General features: G+C 40.4%; 1 non-coding gene across 1 annotated transcript; it reads right to left on the bottom strand.

Annotated features, from left to right (window-relative positions):
• Window positions 1-4,027: 4,027 nt before the first annotated feature.
• Window positions 4,028-4,136, bottom strand: LOC120105996. Its single transcript, XR_005508246.1, has one exon. It is a non-coding gene; the product is annotated as a small nucleolar RNA R71 (small nucleolar RNA).
• Window positions 4,137-18,098: the final 13,962 nt, after the last annotated feature.

Genomic DNA, 18,098 nt, shown 5'->3' with positions numbered 1-18,098 from the left:
TGCAATAGTTGTAGTTGATCAAGTCCATATCTTTGATTAGACCAAATGGATGTTGATTTAGGCTTCGTGGTTGAGCTTTAGTTATGATATTGATCGAATTGAAATTGATAAACTAGTTGGTGTCAAAGGTAACTGTAATCAGTAGGTTTTTAATTGGGAGCTACTTACTGGGTTTCGGTCCAGTCAAGTTAATGGCATACCCTTCCACTGATCTCACTTACCTGGCCATCTTGGTGAATCTCTTTTGATCAGATCTCTGATTGACTCTAATTGACCCATGCCTGTAAGAAAATTAGTTGGACTGATTTAGGTGCACTGACTTGAATCTATTTCCTATGATACTTGACTTATGAAGTCAGTGGGAGGATTTGGATTGAGTCAGCTTTTTATTATAAAAATCCTCTAAATTATTAGGTCCATAAAATGATATGATTAATGGAGATGACCACGTCATAGCCTCCCATTAGTTGTGTGATAATGAGTCCAATACGTCTATATACATTGGAGGCGCGTGCGCGCACTGGTGCGTATCGGCCATTGGAATTGTCATACAATAATGATGAGTCGGTTGCAACTATTGGAATGGGTGGTCCGGTTGGATACCGGCCAAAGTTGGGCTTGACCATCTATTAGATAGTTTGCATTGATTGCTACATGTTAATGGTTGGTGATGAGAGCACAAAAGTGCGATTTACACATCACTTAAATTAATATTATTGCTAATAAATAATGATAAAAGTGTTGCATTAATATTATATTTTTGTGGTGCAAAGGTTATTGTAAATCAAGAGTTTAAATGCGCATTTTGTATAGTTTGGGATAAGGCATGGCTCCAAGCCTAATGATGTTAGGAGCATAATTGAACCTGGCCAAGCACATTTGCACCGGAGCTACACATGTCTACATGCCATAGCCTCTTCCCGTGACACATGCCAAAGATCCTGCTGCAGCCCTCATCCATTACCATCTTCAGCATACCGCGAGCTCCCGGATTCGTGATTTGATCTCAGAGGCTTCCCAGCGTCCGCTCCTCCTCGAGTCCATTCACAACCCGATCAACGCTCCCATGCTTCAGCCCGTAATCATCTCCCAGCATCAGCGTCAGATCCGGCCGTTTCCAGCATTCCGTGAATCCTCCCAGCGGCTGAACGGAAGAGATCACGCGCCTCCCAACTTCCTCCATCTCCATTCCCGAGCGTGCGACCCCGTATCAGAGCCTCCTCCGATCCCGCTGCATCTCCTAGCCGATTCACAGCCGGAATTCGCGTCCGAGCATCCCACGGCCAGCCAGGATCCGCCTACCCCGCATTCTCAGCAGCGGACTTCCAGCCTTCCCGCATTTCATCCATAGCGCGTCGTCCTCACCCGAGATCAGCGTCCATGATCCTCTCACAACGATCTCCCAGCATCCGCGATCAGCTCCCGAGCATCTCTGTGCATCCATTTGAAGAAGATTGGGATTCATGCCAAGCCTCCACACCTCAGTCTCCTCCGGCCATCCGCGATCACCGCCCAGCCGTCCGCCTCCTCCACAGCATCCGCGACTTCATCCTTCCAACCTCACGCGCCCAAGATCAGCCGTTCGCATTGATTTCCAGCGCATCCCCAAGATCCATAGAGGGGGGAGATGAGTATAAGAGGGGCTGGGATTGGGAAGAGAAGGGGAGAGCCCCGATTCCGATTTGAAGAAGAAAACAGAGGAGCCTGGCTGCTGCAGTAGTAAGAAAAAGAGAAAAAAAAATAAAAAGAAACAGGGGATGCCCTGTTTCTGTTATTAAAAAAAAAAAAAAAGAGTGAGAAAGGGAGAGGAAGATGGAGGGCTGATATCCTAGGTGATGGGTGAAGGGAGATCATTTGGTATACCAAATTCATGATGTAAATTCTAATCCTTTGCTTTATACGATTTATCTTTTGATTATGCCATGATTCTTATATGTTGAAAATTCTTTTATGATTTATGCTTATTGATACATGTCTTCCTCGATTATTAGATTCATCGTTGACGTTATAAGGCACGTTGAATGCTTAACAAAAGAATTCATGTTATCAAGAACATACTCCATAATTAAATTTTATCGCATGAATTTGATATTATCAAAGGAGATTCTGGATCCCTGCACCATCTTAATCTATCCTAACTTCGATTCTCTATTTATTCGATTTATTTTCTATCTGCAAAACATCATCTTAACCCACAAATTTATTGAATTAATTAATCTGAAATTACGCAAATAATCCATATTTCGTTCCCTGAGGAATCGACCTCGGACTTCCGAGTTATACTACTTGTGCGATTCTCCTGCACTTGGGAGAACAATTTTATTTTTGCACCAAGTTTTTGGTGCCGTTGCCGGAGAATGGCTGAGTTATTAGTATAATTTTAGATTTAATTTTTACCTTAGTAGTTAGTATTTTTCTTTTGAAAAAAAAAAATTACTACTATTTTTAATTCACTGCACAGTATGCATCAAACTCTGATATCATAGAAATTAGCTGTCTAATTGGACTAAAATTTGGTCAGCTAGTGCAAGACACATTGTTAGATAATCTGAACGGTCTGATTGACATTCTGCTTTCTACGAAACCTTGCTGCTTTCTACTTTAAATTTTCAGCATTTATTTTTTTTAGAATCAGAATTTTATCATTATCATATCTCATTAACCCTTGTTGCTAATTAAAAATTTAAGAAAAAAAAACTTTAAGAAAAGATCAAGGGTGATTATTCAAAACTAAAAAAAAAAGAAAAGAAAAAAAAACCTAAAATTTCAAATTTCAAATTTCAAATTTTTGAATTCAAATTTCAAACGTCAACTCATAAAATTTAAAAAAAAATAATTAATTTGCTTGATCACCTATTCAATGAAATTTAATGTCATGTCATAAAACATTAAAAAAAAAAATCTCTTGATTGTTGCATATAGTATAAGGCATCAGCATAAAATATTCTAAGGGCTGAACCCATTTAAAAAGATAAGATCGGGATTTCATCACTCGTCCTTAGCCCAAAAATCACCCCAGTGCATAAATATCCTAAGCTTAACTAAAATCAACTAGACGTTGGCCCCTAAGGACATTCGAGCTCAATAGGACGAAGACCACCGAAAGTTGCACCAATTTCGCTCTGTGGCTTAGTTGATGTCTAGGCAAGCTTTGTCCCTATAAGGGAGACAGTTCATCTGTTCGAGGCAAGTGGGTTTTAAGTGGGACCTTTGCGAACGCATCGTGACCCCTCCACTTACCTGAGAGCTTACCTGGTCAACTCGGTTCATTAGACCGGATTGGAGGCTTAGGTGTCCTCTTCAAACCAGTTAGGAGCTGTCTAGAAATTTAAGAAAAACATTAGAAATTGAGGTGTAATGTTTTGTTGCATGTTTGATTGTGAATAAAATTTTTGTTTTAGGATATCGTTTTAGGGTAACTTTAGTTGGTACTTATATTTATTTTTTATTTTCTTTTATTTTTTTAAAAAAAAAAGAAAAAGAAAAAAAAAGAGGGAAATATTTTGCATGCTAAAGTGGAATAGGGACGACACCGGTCGATTAAGTCGTACAACTTTAGATCATCCCTTAGGACATACCCCTGAAATTCCTTCGCAGTATCTCACACCTTGTGAGATGGCTGATTTAAATGAAGATGTGGGGAGTCACCACAATCGAGAACGAGAACCCCATGTTATGACTCTAAGACAATACCTACAACCGGCTAGGACTAGTCAGCCTTCATGCATAATTTTTCCTGATAATGTAGGACATTTTGACATCAAACCCGGGGTAATTCAATTGCTGCCTAAGTTCCACGGGTTAGAGTCCGAGAGTCCGTATCTTCATTTAAAGGATTTTGAAGAATTGAGCATTACATTTAGAGTGCCAAACGTCACCGAGGATGTCCTCAAGCTGACATTGTTTCCTTTCTCTCTAAAGGATAAGGCCAAAACATGGCTAAACTCTTTGCGACCTAGATCAATAAGAAATTGGCAAGATATGCAGAGAGAATTTTTAAAGAAGTTCTTCCCCACACAAAGGACTAACTTTTTGAAAAGACATATCAGCAATTTCCAACAAAAAGATAATGAAACATTTTATGAATGTTGGGAAAGATTTAAAGACCTTCTTCTCTCATGTCCTCATCACGGATTCGAAACTTGGAGAACCATTAGCTTCTTTTATGAAGGTTTATCTCCACAGTTGAAACAATTTGTAGAGACCATGTGCAATGGTAGATTTTTAGAAAAACAACCTGATGAGGCATGGGAGTATTTGGATTTCCTTGCTGAGACTGCCCAACTTTGGGATAACGGGGATAGAAGCAACAAGTCTTTGCCTAAGCCTACTAGCTCTGTACATGGAGGCCTTTACAACCTCAGAACTGAGGATGATCTTCACGCTAAAATGGCAGCCCTCACTAGGAAGGTAGAAGAAATTGAGCTTAGGAAGGTTGAGCCTGTCAAGACTATAGAGCTTAGAAACGAGTGTTGTGGTATCTGCGATATGTCGGGTCATACTACTACTGATTGTCCCACCATACCGGCATTCAAAGAAGTCTTGCACGATCAAGCAAATGCTATGAACTCCTACCAAAAGCCTTATAACGATCCATACTCGAATACCTATAACCCTGGTTGGAAGAATCATCCAAACTTTAGGTGGAGAAACGATCATCCTCAACAGTCACACCATTCAGCTCCTCCACCTGCACATCCTACTTATGCACCATCACCTTCTCAAAAGCCAAATATCGAGGATACCTTGCAATCCATACAAACATTTCTACAAGGTCAAGCTAATATCAATGCTCAAAATACTCGAAATTTTGAAGACATAAGGAACCAATTGTCAATGTTGACTACCGTCCTAAGTACCCAAAAGAAGGGTAAGCTTCCAGCTCAACCCCAACCTAACCCACAAGTGCACGGTAGTAATAATACGGCTCCTTCTAGTTCGCATACAGAACATGCAAAGAGCATTGATGAGAGCACAAAAGTGCGATCTACATACCACTTAAATTAGTATTATTGCTAACAAGACAATGATAATATGGCTGATTTAATATTATATTTTTGTTGGCACAGGTTATCGTAAATTAGAGTTTAAATACGCATTTTGTATAGTTTGGGATAAGGCATGGCTCCAAGCCTGATGATGTTAGGAGCGTAATTGAACCTGATCAAGCACACTTGCACCGGAGCTGCACAAGCCTGCATGCCACAGCTTCTTGAGCACATTGGGGATCAAAATAAAGAAAGATCACGTGTAATTGGAGAATTATTCCGAGTATTGGCGGGCTATCCCACGCTTCATCTTCAACTGTCCAAGCCCCCAATCCAGCCATCTGCAGTCAGCTTCCTGATTCCAAATCAAGGACTTCCCAGATTGAGCATTCCCTTTCCCAGCCGTCCACGACCCTCTCGCAATGCATGCCAAAGATCCCGCGGCAGGCTTCTTCGTCAACAATCTCGTGCGATCCCACGCGTCCGTCCGCTCCTCCCAAGTCTCATCCGTCCGCATCCAAGCTTCCACGTCCAGCTCTCCCGAGTTCCAGCCACATCAACCTTCTCAGACCTCTTCCGCATTCCCAGCATCCGCGTGCACCCTCCCAGCATGCCACGTCCGTCCGAGTTTGCTTCTCCCGCGTGCAACGTTCCAGCTCTCAGCGTCGGATCCTTGCCGCGTCCGTGAGCCAGCCGTCCGTGATGGTTTCGTGCCTCTTCCGAGTCCATTTGTTCAGCCGAGATCCCAGCTCCGTGATCGTGATCCGCCCGTGAAGCTTCCATGTCTGCATCCCATGCATTCAAGCATCCAAGTCCCGACTTCATCCCAGTTCTGCCTCATCCGCGAATCTCCCATCCAGTGTCCGAGTTCATCCGTTCGCCTCCCAACCTCCCAACATCCTACAGCCGTCCGCGTTCGAAGATCCCGCAGGCGTCCGTGATCCAGTTTCCGCACCTCAAACTTCTTCCGAGATCCCAGCTTCTGTGATCATCTTCCCAGCCTCCGCGTGCATCCCGCGAAGATCGCGATCCATCCACGTCTTCCAGATCTGCATCTCAGCTCCTACAAGCATCTCAGCGTTCAACGTCCTGCGGTCGATCCGCGTGCGACCCCTCATCCAGCGTCCGATTCTTCCGGATCCACAGCTTCATCCTGCCGTCCACGTCCATCCCCTTCTCCCGGGATTTCATCTCATCCGGCCATCTCCACCGCATGTCCCTCTCGGCTGGGAAGGGAAGGGAGGCTCTCGGGGGTTTAAAGAGAAGGAAAACAGAGGGGTCTATCATCCTTCATTCGAGAAAAAAAAACCAGAGGAGCTCCCCCTGTCATTAGAGAAAAGAAGAGAGGGAAACAGGGGAGCCCCTGTTAGGGAAACAGGGGAGCCCCTATTTCCGAAAAAAAAAAGAAAAAAAGAAAAGAAAAGAAAGAGGGAAAAATGAAAGGGGAGATTTCTTTTATGTTGATGGACGGCTAATTTCTTAGGAAGGGAGATGGAGGAACCTTTGATGTATTGCTCTTTGAAGTAAACTCTAAACTTTTGCTTTGAATGACTTATATTTATTGATATGTTCTTGATCCATGGCATAGTTATTTCGTAGATAGCTTTTTAATGGATTATGATTATTGATATATGGATTGCTTTAGTATTTGATTCGTCGTAGACGTAGAAAGCACGATGAATGCTTAGAAATTGAGTTCATATGTTCATGAAACATATACCACGATTAGATCTATCCTACAATTAATTTTTAATCAAGAATCTTAGAGTTTATTTCTTGGATGCAATATCATCAAGTGGGATTCCAGATCCCTACCATCTTTATTTCATATAACTTTGTTTATTGATATATTATTCTCTGCTTTTAATTTCTGAAAATCAAAACATCATTTTAATCCATAAATTTATTGAATTAATTAATCTAAAAATTACACTAATAATCTATAAATCGTTCCCTGAGGATTCGACCTCGGACTCCCGAGAATTTACTACTTGTGCGATTCTTCTGCACTTGGGAGAACAATTTTATTTTTGCATCAAGCATCATGACTTTGCGTAATGGGAAAGTCATTGATCAAACCGTCCCATTGAGACCGCAGGTCACTTCTAATGCTGATGCTCCCAAAGTCGATGAAAGGAACAAAGAAGAAGTTGAGGTCCAACTTCTACCGAGAAAGTTAAATGTCCTTTTCCTCCACCTTTTCCACAACGGTTAAAGCCGTTGCAAAAGCTCGAACCTAATTCTGAAATTCTTGAACTTTTTAAACAAGTAAAGATCAACATACCTCTCTTGATGCAATCAAACAAGTACCCTCATATACCAAATTTTTGAAGGACTTGTGTACTATCAAACGCCGATTAAATGTTAAGAAGAAGGCATTTTTAACTGAAAATGTGAGTGCTATTTTGCAGCACAACATTCTCCCTAAATATAAAGATCCAGGTTGCCCAACCATCTCATGCATCATAGGTGACTTTAGGATAGAGCGAGGCATTGTTAGATTTAGGGGCGAGTGTGAATTTATTGCCATATTCTGTATATGAGCAACTTGGTTTAGGTGAGTTGAAGCCAACCTCCGTCACTTTGCAATTAGCTGACAGGTCAGTTAAAATTCCAAGGGGGATTATCGAGGATGTATTAGTCCAAGTAGACAAGTTCTACTTTCCTGTCGATTTTATTGTATTGGACACGCATCCGGCTTCGAACTCACAGTCTCAGATTTCGGTCATTTTAGGACGTCCGTTCCTTGCAACTTCTAATGCATTGATTAATTGTAGGAATGGCGTCATGAAGCTTTCTTTCGGAAATATGACCTTAGAACTGAACATTTTTAATGTGTGCAAACAACCCAATGATTCCGAAGAGAGTAAGGAGGTTGATTGGGTTGAAACCATCGCAGAAGATTATTTGTTAGCTAAAGCAATTAACGACCCATTCAATGATAGCTTAATTGATTGGTGTCCTAATGGAACCAATGGTAATAATTTGTCAGTCACACCTATTGTGGATAATCTAGATATCAAGATGGTCAATGGGTGGAGACCAAAAGAAGGAGAATTTGAGAGATTGTCGCCTCGAGAGGTGAAAATAGAACCATCCCATGAGCAAGCACCCAAGCTCGAATTGAAACCCTTACCAAAGGAACTTAAGTATGCTTTTCTTGGACCCGAAGATACTTTTCCTATAATCATCTCGTCTGGACTTGATCATAACCAAGAAGGAAAATTAATTGATGTTTTAAAGAATCATAAAGGAGCCTTAGGGTGGTCTATTGCCGATTTGAAGGGAATTAGCCCCTTAATTTGCACGCACCGGATATATTTGGAGGACAATGCCAAAACTACAAGGCAAATGCAACGAAGGTTAAATCCTACAATGAAAGATGTGGTTAAGGCAGAAGTCCTCAAGTTGCTTGACGTGGGTATTATTTACCCAATTTCCGACAGCAAGTGGGTAAGCCCTACTCAAGTCGTTCCTAAGAAATCGGGTTTGACGGTAGTAGAAAATGAACAAGGTGAACTAGTTCCAACTCGTGTCCCGACGAGTTGGCGCATGTGTGTTGACTACCGAAAGCTGAATTTGGTCACACGAAAGGATCACTTTCCTCTACCCTTCTTAGACCAAGTATTGGAGAGGGTTGCAGGGCATGATTTCTATTGTTTTCTCGATGGCTATTCGGGATATTATCAAATTGAAATTTCACCGGAAGATCAAGAGAAGACTACCTTCACTTGTCCTTTTGGCACATTTGCTTTCCGACAAATGCCATTCGGGTTGTGTAATGCACCTGCAACATTCCAAAGATGCATGCTCAGCATCTTTGAAGACATGAACGAGAAATTTTTGGAAGTGTTCATGGACGACTTCTCCGTTTTTGGCGACACATTTGATGATTGCCTGTCACATTTACAAGATGTCTTAGCTCGATGTATGGAAAAGAATTTGATACTGAATTGGGAGAAATGCCACTTCATGGTGCCAAAGGAAATTGTCTTAGGACATATTGTTTCATCGAAGGGCATGGAAGTAGATAGAGCTAAGACTGATTTAATTGCTAAGCTACCTGCACCAAGACGGTTAGAGATGTTAGATCATTTTTGGGTCATGCCGGATTCTATAGGAGGTTCATCAAGGACTTTAGTATCATAGCTCGACCATTATGTAACCTTCTATCCCTTGATACACTGTTCAATTGGACTGAAACCTGTCAGAAGGCATTCGAAAAGTTAAAGTCTATGCTTAGCACTGCACCCATCGTTCGACCACCCGATTGGTCATTACCTTTTGAGATTATGTGCGACGCTAGCGACTATGCAATAGGAGCTGTCTTAGGACAACGCAAGGATAATAAGCCATATGTCATTTACTATGCAAGCAAAACCTTAAACGATGCTCAAATGAATTACACTACCACCGAGAAGGAATTGCTTGCAGTAGTATTTGCCTTAGATAAATTTCGCTCTTATATCCTTGGTGCTCCTATTGTTATCTTCACGGACCATGCGGCACTAAAATATTTGTTGGATAAGAAAGAGGCCAAACCACGCTTAATACGATGGATACTTCTACTCCAAGAATTTGACATCACTATCAAAGATAAAAAAGGAGTAGAGAATGTGGTTGCTGACCATTTATCACGATTAGTTTTTCATGATTCAGTGCCACAGTTTTCCATCAAGGACTCATTCCCTGAAGAGCAGTTGTTTGCACTTTCTAGTATACCATGGTATGCAGATATTGTAAATTTTCTTGTTACAAGCCGGATGCCGGAGCATTGGGGGTCGACAGATAGAAAAATTTTCTTGCGCGAAGTAAAGAATTATTACTATGACGAACCCTATTTATTTAAATATTGCAATGATCAAATCTTTAGACGATGCATACCGGATCATGATATACAAAGCGTACTCTCTTTCTGCCATACTGATGCTTGTGGTGGACACTTTGCCTCTAAGAAAACTGTTGCAAAGGTCTTGCAATGTGGTTTCTATTGGCCTACTATGTTCAAAGATGCCCACGAGTTCTGCAGAACATGTGATCCATGTCAACGTATTGGAAGTCTAACTCGTAGGCAAATGATGCCTCTTCAACCCATTACTATTATCGAAATTTTCGATTGTTGGGGCATCGATTTTATGGGCCCATTCCCACCATCTTTTGGATATGAGTACATTTTAGTCGGTGTCGAATATGGGTCCAAATGGGTAGAAGCTGTTGCTTGTAAGACCAATGATCACAAACCTGTCCTGAAGTTTTTAAAAGAAAATATTTTTTCATGATTTGGGATGCCTAAAATCATAATTAGTGACGGTGGAAAACACTTTTGTAATAAGCCTTTCGAAACCTTATTGAAAAAATATGGTGTCACCCATAGAATTGCTACCCCATATCATCCGCAAACCAGTGGCCAGGTAGAGTTAGCCAATCGAGAGATCAAACGTATTTTAGAGAAAACAGTGAACCCATCACGGAAAGATTGGTCCTTGAAACTATCAGATGCATTATGGGCTTATCATACTGCATACAAAACCAATCTTGGCATGTCTCCCTACCGGCTAGTCTACGAAAAAGCGTGTCATTTGTCCGTAGAAATAGAACATAAATCGTATTGGGCAATTAGAAAATTGAATTTTGATTTACAAGATGCCGGTCTAGCTAGAAAATTGCAATTAAACGAGCTTAATGAGATTCGCAGAGATGCTTATGACAATGCTAAAATTTGCAAAGAACGAATGAAGATCTTACATGATAAATCAATTTTAAAAAAATCTTTTGAACCTTTGCAAAAAGTTCTTTTATATGATTTCCGCTTACATCTGTTTTCTGGTAAGTTGCGATCGAGATGGACAGGTCCTTACATTATAAAAACTGTTTTTCCACATGGGGCGGTTGAGATTGAGAATCCACGGGATGGTAGAATTTTTAAGGTAAATGGACACAGACTTAAACCTTTTCTTGAGAATTTTGTAGATGAAGAAGACTCCTTTTTCTTGGGGGAGCCTTCTTATGACTGAACATGAAGGCAAAGGTATGTGTATATTAGTTAGGATTATTTTCTAGTTTTGTAGGTTTCATTTTCTGGATATTAACAGCTCAAGGTATTCCTCTTCTCTCCAATGTTATTTTCTCTACTGTCTTTCATTATAATTTTCTTGTATCTATTACATTGAGGACAATGCAATGTTTAAGTTGGGGGGAGGGAACTATTTTGCAAAAAAAAAAAAAAATATTTTTGCATTCTTTTTAGCAAATGCACATGTATTTTCATATTGAGTTTGTGCAACTATTAAGGCAAGGAATACATGCATACTATGACTGATTAGAGACCTATAATTAGATCCCCACACACATATTTAATGATTATAGGAAGGCCTCAGGAGTTCATATTTGTTTAATGCATTTTTATTAAGCTATATCTGTAAAAGAAGTACGAGTATCCTTATCCGTACTATAAGGTTCTTGATTTGGTTTTCACATAAAGATCGAGGTTTGAATACCCCCGGCTAGATCATCTAAGTGCCTTATGTTCCGATCTTGGTTGACCTATAGTCACGTTGCAGTCACATTATATGGTTCAGTTTACCTTCTCTATTTTGAAAAAAAAAATTAAATAAATAAATAAATGAGGAGATGACAAGTCTAACCTCGTGGCGTAGTTTGGTTCGAGTAATTAAGCCCGAGGGGTGTTTACACCTAATGCCTTGAGCCAACTGGATCAAGAGTCATTGGCCGAAAACTCGCTACATGGACCTTGCTAGAGCCTAAGGGGGTTGGACTATTGTAATCACCATATGTGTTTCCAATATATATATATATATATATATATAAAAGCATGAATAGGGTTGGTCGGGCTGAACCCAGTGACATGTGGTAATGGCTGGTTTGATTCCATTGTATTGGACCTTTGTGTACTTTGGATATTTAGTTGGGATTGATAGCTCTTTCTTTACATACGAACCATTCTTGACGAATGTAGACAACATGTGATATTCTGAAAATTTGATAGATCAGGTTCTAATAAACTGTAGTAAACACTTGCGAACTTGAGTAGTGCACCTAAAATTCAAGCGGTACCATGTTGTGGTGGAGGTATTAGTGCTCTAAGAAAGTCATTCTATTTATGCATACTACACTTTAGTATTCCCCTTGCTTTGATAGTTGCCAAGCTTGAGAAAAATATATATATCACGTGTGTATTAACCTAGATTTCATTATATAGCATTTTATGAATTATGTTTGTGGGTAACATCACTGCAAACCCTCACGAGACAACACTCGTCCACTAGGGTAACCTAGGGGTTTAACGGCTTGTTGCACGTGCTAAGTGCAATCGTGATTCCTACGAAAGTGAGTACTTAACTTAATTTTATACAATTAGTTCCAATAAAACATCAAAGGGTCAACCGACACTTTTTGTACTCTCATGTTATTAATTACTCTGAATTGCTAGAGACTAGCAATAAGCTAGTTGGGGGGTGTGATGAGAGCACAAAAGTGCGATTTACACATCACTTAAATTAATATTATTGCTAATAAATAATGATAAAAGTGTTGCATTAATATTATATTTTTGTGGTGCAAAGGTTATTGTAAATCAAGAGTTTAAATGCGCATTTTGTATAGTTTGGGATAAGGCATGGCTCCAAGCCTAATGATGTTAGGAGCATAATTGAACCTGGCCAAGCACATTTGCACCGGAGCTACACATGTCTACATGCCATAGCCTCTTCCCGTGACACATGCCAAAGATCCTGCTGCAGCCCTCATCCATTACCATCTTTAGCATACCGCGAGCTCCCGGATTCGTGATTTGATCTCAGAGGCTTCCCAGCGTCCGCTCCTCCTCGAGTCCATTCACAACCCGATCAACGCTCCCATGCTTCAGCCCGTAATCATCTCCCAGCATCAGCGTCGGATCCGACCGTTTTCAGCATTCCGTGAATCCTCCCAGCGGCTGAACGGAAGAGATCACGCGCCTCCCAACTTCCTCCATCTCCATTCCCGAGCGTGCGACCCCGTATCAGAGCCTCCTCCGATCCCGCTGCATCTCCTAGCCGATTCACAGCCGAAATTCGCGTCCGAGCATCCCACGGCCAGCCAGGATCTGCCTACCCCGCATTCTCAGCAGCAGACTTCCAGCCTTCCCGCATTTCATCCATAGCGCGTCATCCTCACCCGAGATCAGCGTCCATGATCCTCTCACAACGATCTCCCAGCATCCCCGATCAGCTCCCGAGCATCTCTGTGCATCCATTTGAAGAAGATTGGGATTCATGCCAAGCCTCCACACCTCAGTCTCCTCCGGCCATCCGCGATCACCGCCCAGCCGTCCGCCTCCTCCACAGCATCCGCGACTTCATCCTTCCAACCTCACGCGCCCAAGATCAGCCGTTCACATTGATTTCCAGCGCATCCCCAAGATCCATAGAGGGGGGAGATGAGTATAAGAGGGGCTGGGATTGGGAAGAGAAGGGGAGAGCCCCGATTCCGATTTGAAGAAGAAAATAGAGGAGCCTGGCTGCTGCAGTAGTAAGAAAAAGAGAAAAAAAAAATAGAAAGAAACAGGGGATGCCCTGTTTCTGTTATTAAAAAAAAAAAAAAAGAGTGAGAAAGGGAGAGGAAGATGGAGGGCTGATATCCTAGGTGATGGGTGAAGGGAGATCATTTGGTATACCAAATTCATGATGTAAATTCTAATCCTTTGCTTTATACGATTTATCTTTTGATTATGCCATGATTCTTATATGTTGAAAATTCTTTTATGATTTATGCTTATTGATACATGTCTTCCTCGATTATTAGATTCATCGTTGACATTATAAGGCACGTTGAATGCTTAACAAAAGAATTCATATTATCAAGAACATACTCCATAATTAAATTTTCTGCTTATAATTCTTAAAGAAAACAAAAGAATCATAGAATTTATCGCATGAATTTGATATTATCAAAGGAGATTCTGGATCCCTGCACCATCTTAATCTATCCTAACTTCGATTCTCTATTTATTCGATTTATTTTCTATCTGCAAAACATCATCTTAACCCACGAATTAATTGAATTAATTAATCTGAAATTACGCAAATAATCCATATTTCGTTCCCTGAGGAATCGACCTCGGACTTCCGAGTTATACTACTTGTGCGATTCTCCTGCACTTGGGAGAACAATTTTATTTTTGCACCAGTTGGACCTAATCGGGACTTTCAGTAGTATCGATATACGCCTGCTGAAGTACTTCCTGGGGCAAAATGATCACTAGAAGTTGTTTAGTTGAAACAATTTGTTATAAACCTACCTTTAGGTGTATTTAGGTTGATACCGACCAAAGCCGGGCCCAGGTATAGCCTATTGGATTCTAGTGCCCACTAAAGAATTAAGAGTAATTCTTCGGATTAGAGGTAGAGGCTCCTGATTCGTATAAAATAGTGGGAGGATCTTTAGATCCATGTCTTTAGATTAATGGATTCATTTACTAATAAGGCCATGGTTTTGTCCTTTATGCAGAAATGTCCTCTTATATGTTCCCCCTATCACTATTGGATAGTGATGAGCCGACTAGACCTTTGATTAAGAATCAGGCTAACTCGAGTGCTAATGAGAGAAATCAGCAAAGAGTTGCTGGTCAAGGTGGTTATATGATAACACCTTATAATTTCTCTATATGTGATATGATGACTTGGGTATTGGATACCGGAAGTCCTTTTAATATCTGTAATACGTTGAAAGGACTGCAAGTCATTAAGAATTTTGGTAACAATGAGAAATTCCTAAATGTTGGAGATGGAAGAACTGTTCCAGTTCTTGCATTAGGTAATATTCAAATTGTTTCAAATTCTCACATAATTGCCCTTGGTGAATGTCACTATTGTCCTAGTTTCTTAATGAATGTCATTTCCGTTGGTCATTTGGCTTTAAACGGTTATGAAATTTGTATAAAGAAGGATTATTGTGATATCATTATGAATGGTGTTACAGTAATCATTGGACGATTAAACAATGGCATTTATGTATTGTCACAACCTGTTAGTGTAATGTACACTACAAGTAAACGCCCTAGATCTGATGATGTCTCTGATATCTACCTTTGGCATTGTAGGCTAGGTCATATTAACAAGAACAGGATCAACAGGTTGGCCTCACTGGATATTTTAAATATTAATGATTGTGAATCATTACCTACCTGTGAGTCTTGTCTTCTTGGAAAGATGACCAAGTCGTCTTTTACTAGAAAAGGTATACGAGCCGGTGCTGTATTAGGTCTTGTACATTCGGATGTATGTGGACCTATGAGCACTAGTGCAAGAGGTGGATACAGCTATTTCATTACATTTACCGACGACCTATCTCGGTATGGGTATGTGTTTCTTATGAAACACGAGTATGAATCATTTGAAATGTTCAAATTATACCGTAATGAAGTAGAGAAACAAACTGGACAGTGTATTAAGATACTTCGATCTGATCGAGGTGGTGAATACCTCTCCAGTGATTTCTTGACATATCTGGAGGAGAATGGGATTCTCTCTCAGTGGACCCCTTCCGGAACACTGCAGCATAATGGTGTGTCTGAAAGGAGGAATCGGACTCTGTTGGACATGGTCCTGTCCATGATGGGGTTTACAGTTTTGCCCTTATCATTTTGGGGTTATGCACTTGAGACCGCTTGTTATATTCCTAATAGAGTTCCCAATAAATCTGTGACTAAAACTCCATATGAGATATGGACCGGTCAAAAGCCTGTACTGTCTCACTTTAAAGTTTGGGGGTCTCCAGCCTACGTCCGTCGTTTGAAAGCAGATAAACTGGAAGCTAGGTCGGAAGAATGTCTTTTTGTCGGCTACCCAAAAGAAACCAAAGGGTATTATTTCTACCAGGTTAATGAACAAAGGTTGTTCGTCAGCAATAGAGCTGTCTTCTTGGAGAAGAAATTTCTTGGTGAAAGAACGAACAGCTCTAAGGTTGAGCTTGATGAAGTTCAACAGGTAGAGGATCAGACAACTAGAACTAAACTGTTAGAGTCTGATTTGATTGGATCAAACTCAGAACCCATTAAGGTTGCACCAGTTAGGCGATCCGGTAGAGTACCGCATCAACCGGATAGATACTATGGTTTTCTTGTCCGGGACGATGATCCCATTGGTCTCGATGAGAACGATGAGGATCCCGTTGATCGGTTATTTCAATTTCAAAAATAAACTACGCAATAGCACGTATCCTGTAGAATAGTGATTACGGGTGTCGGTCCACAGGGATTGAAGAATAAGTTATTTTTCTTTTTTTAAAAAAATAAAAATAAATAAAGAAGAAGGATTTGCTAACTCGATTTAACTACATTAAACTATGAGTGCGAACTGAAATTTATCAGAGTAGATAGATCTAGGGTTTGGAATCCACTACATAGCATTGCATCAGGGACTGTATTCTTAATTTTTGTCTTTTGGAGAGGCATGCAATTTGGCTACAAGCCTTTTTGAAATAAAAGCATAAAGAGTTTTAGGAAGATCCATCTCAGGCATAGCAAAAAGTGTCTACCTAATTATGCTAACCTAGAGTGCAGCACACCTCATCTTCCTAGGCATGGATCATCTTAGACTACTTTAGCAGACATGAATAATAAATAGCATGCTCAAAGTTTAAACATCGTAAAAGGATTTTCCATTGATAATAAGAATTTAGACAAGCTCCAAAAAATTAAAAGAGTAAGAACTACAATGCCCTGATACATTGCTAGGGTTTCATCCAGCCCTAGACTAGGTGTTCAGCCGTGCATGGTGGCCGGATGTCCTTCCATCTTCAATTGAAAGCCTTCACCTCCCATTCTTCCAAAAATATCACAAACTATTCTCTTTCCCCCCTCTTTTCTTTTCTTTTCTTTTTCTCCCAACCGAACATCTCTTCTTCTCTTCACCGAAACAGGGGTTCCCCTGTTTCTTTCACAACCCAGCCCCCCCTCTAATGGCCACCCTCCTCCTTTTAATCTCCCCGGGCACCGTTCAGCATCGAATAAAATCGAATCTTCCCCGATTTTGGGCGTGGGGATGGAAGGGAAGGAGCTGGATCCTGGATGAAGACGAACGGCCGTGATGATTACGGGAGGAAGAAGATGAATAGTGAGATGGGTTTTGGTCTTCGTAACACTGTTCATTTGAACAGTGTTTTCACGGACCACTGTTCATATGAACAGTGTCATCTCGGAACACTGTTCATATGAACAGTGTTTTCAGTAATTTTGGGAAAAGTTGTTTTTCTTGCTTTATTTTGACGTGAAAATGGGCATATATGAATTTAAAACAAGGGTTTCCCCTATTTTGCTTAGTTTGGAAATGTGATGCGGAGACGGGAGTTTCTGAACCGTTGGATTGCTTGAATAGTGGTCGCGGGAAAGGAATGGGATTGGTTTGGAAATTGGCTTTGGATTTGAGGTGGGTTATGATCGTTGATTTGCTTGAACTTGGTCTCGAGCCCAATGTTATTTAAATTCAATTCTTGCTAAACTGCTTCAGACCGGACTCGACAAAACTAAAAACAGGACCGTGACTTAATAAAATTAATCAAACATTTTCCTCATACAAAAATAATTAATTATAGCTTTCAATCTAATTAGGACCAAAATCCATTTAATTATAACCTTAGCTTGATTACAACTCTATCAGTTTACCAAACCGGGTTAACACAATCTCTTCCTTATATGTTTTCCTGTAATTTTCATGAAAGATTGCAAACAAGAGAGAGACAAGTTCAGAGTCTGATTTAAGAAAAGAATTATTTACTTTTTACCATATTTTAAATTTATTTCAATGATCATTCAATTTCATGGTAAAATACGTATTTATTAGTTTAAGAACATTGATAAGTGCTATGGAAAGATAGCTAAATTATGAATTATTAAGCACTTATCATCCGTCACCTATATGGATGCTATGCAAAGGTCTGACTCTGATAAATGGCTTGGAGCCATGGAATCTGAAATGGAGTCCATGAAGGTCAATGATGTATGGACATTGGTTGACTCACCCGAAAAGAGGCGCAGACGGAAAGGTGGAAACCTATAAAGCTCGTCTGGTTGCCCAGGGATTTCGTCAGCGTTATGGTATTGACTATGACGAA

The sequence above is a fragment of the Phoenix dactylifera genome, unplaced genomic scaffold (genome assembly GCF_009389715.1).
Source record: "Phoenix dactylifera cultivar Barhee BC4 unplaced genomic scaffold, palm_55x_up_171113_PBpolish2nd_filt_p 000420F, whole genome shotgun sequence".
NCBI lineage: Eukaryota > Viridiplantae > Streptophyta > Magnoliopsida > Arecales > Arecaceae > Phoenix > Phoenix dactylifera.
The sequence above is the reverse complement of the archived record's forward strand: the minus strand, read 5'-3'. Positions and strand labels throughout refer to the sequence as shown.